Genomic DNA, 2,373 nt, shown 5'->3' on the forward strand with positions numbered 1-2,373 from the left:
CGTTCCTTCCAAGATACAGGTTTCAAAAGATAAGTCGTTGTAATCGCTTAACTCTGTAGTCAACAAGTCACTTTCGTCCACAAAATGTATATACGCTTTTGTCTCAACATACAAAGCCATTTTTTTTTGATGGAAAATCTCGAACGACGCGAATCATTGCGTGGTAATTCGCTCAGCTGCCAACATTGGTAAAAATGGGGACATGTGATTGGCTATCAGTTAACCCTCGTGGGAATACCGGATCTCGCAGGAGACCTAAAAATAACATAAGAGGGATTACGATGGGAATAGGGCCAGTATGAGGGATTACTTCTCTTACCTTTATAATCTCTTGCCGCAGTATAATATTGATCTTAACTCGCTTTATTACTGGGTTGCCAAACCCAGTCGTAATCTGCGTTTCATTTCTCCGTATTGTTTTTTATTTTTTTCCGTGTCATGAAAAGTCTTTCCTGTCCCTCCCCTACTAAGTAGTGTCATGGTGTCTAGAGTATTGTGCGTGCATCTCTGGTAAGTTTGAGGGGGTACTACAAATGCATAGATTTTATCCGGTTAACTTAACCTGCAATGGCAGCGTTATAGTGGATCTTTAAAAAAAGATACCCTTATGGAGCTCAATAATGAAAAGCCAATCGGATACACAAGACAGGCGGTGAAAAATAAATATCTGCAATCTTCAGAGCGACGAGTAATGGTCTTCGACAACAATTGCATCTTTTGCGGTCGGATATCATCAGATGAGCTTTTTTTCTAACGTTGTTTGGCTAACTGTGGTGTTATATACAAGACTGAAACCAAATGGCAAATTCCATATGCGTTTAAAAGGAGTCGAACGCCTTGAATGCATCACATTGTTACTGAAGTCGCATCTCAGTTGTCTGGCAATTTGCATTTATTTTGTACTCAACTTTGCACAGTCTTCAGGTAAAAAAAAAGTGGAAATGTGACAGTGAAGAATTACTTGAAAGAAAGCTTGTCTATTTTGTGCTTAATTATTCACGGAAAAGGTTCTTCCGAAAAGGGTTTCATCCTGAACTGAGAAATTTATTTATTCGTATACTGTATGGTTTGTGACATGGATTGTTTCTTGTTTGCAAGCTCGCAATTGAAACAAACCAACATTAATTGTTGACTTCAGTTTACAGTGTCCCAAGTTAGTGCTCCAGGACTCCAGCGCTAGAACGGTTAGACACTTTCAATAAATTTCCTTTCCTTTCTTTTCCTTTTTATGAAGTCGTTTGTAATAAAAAGCACGCAATGATATTCTAAATGGCCACCCTGCTTATCATTGATCGATAACACAGTAGAGGAAACAGGAGAAATAAATAACGCTGTTTATCTTCTAGTCACCTGAGTCATTACTGCAAGACGATTATTTTCCTCACGCTCAGAGAATGTCGTGTCGCGATTACTGAGAAGACATGATCCCAGCAAAGTTGAGGGCACATCCGCCATCAACAAGAAAGTAAAATCAGAGAGAGGGGGGGGGGAAGGAAAATTGATTTGACGCTGCGTAGACCAGGAATGGTACGAAAAAGGGGTATGAATAAATTGTTATTTGCTGACGCCCTTGTATCATGTCTATGCTTATCATTAACATAGAAAATATAATCTTTAAAGTACTGAGGGCAACAGCCATTAATAATCTTGTGCATTAAACATTTCTCATTCGTATGACATCATCAATAGGTAACCAGCCAAGCTTACTAAAAAGTTGAACAGAATTATCAGAAAACCTAGCATCTACGATTAGGCTGGCAAAACGCTTTTGGACTCTCAATATTCGAAGTAAATTTTCATTTTTGGTGTTTTCCCACACTGTGCAACAATATTCAAGTAACGGCCGAATTAATGTATTATATAATAGATTCCTTACCCGATTATTAAGATATGTCTTAGCTCTTTTAAGCAAACAAATCCTAGCTTAAACATCTACTTGGCTTATCACCAATTGAATGACTAATCGAGCTACGTCGGAATTATATATCGGAGGGGTCATTTTTGTTAGTTGGCCGGTATAAAAATTCCACATAAACAAAGTTCTAGAGATAATAACATGACCCTCACAGAATTCATTTGTACCTTTATCTTTTGCAGGTCCATTGTTTTCAATGATTCAAGGAACATGTGTTTTATTGTAATGATAATTAAAGCAAACAGTTCAAACTGAATGCAAATTAACCATTCATTGAAAGCAAATGAAAAAAAAACTTCTGACCCCAAAAACGGAATAAGTATCAATTGAATAAGTTTTGGTCTTTGTAGTTGCGGGGATGATTATTTTAAAACTCTTATATATTGGGTTGGTGTTTATCTTTTGGATTTGTAAATACCCCTTTTTGTTCGTATTTGTAAGAAAACTGCAGGATACCA

Source organism: Montipora capricornis, chromosome 10 (assembly GCF_036669925.1).
Source record: "Montipora capricornis isolate CH-2021 chromosome 10, ASM3666992v2, whole genome shotgun sequence".
Classification (NCBI taxonomy): domain Eukaryota; kingdom Metazoa; phylum Cnidaria; class Anthozoa; order Scleractinia; family Acroporidae; genus Montipora; species Montipora capricornis.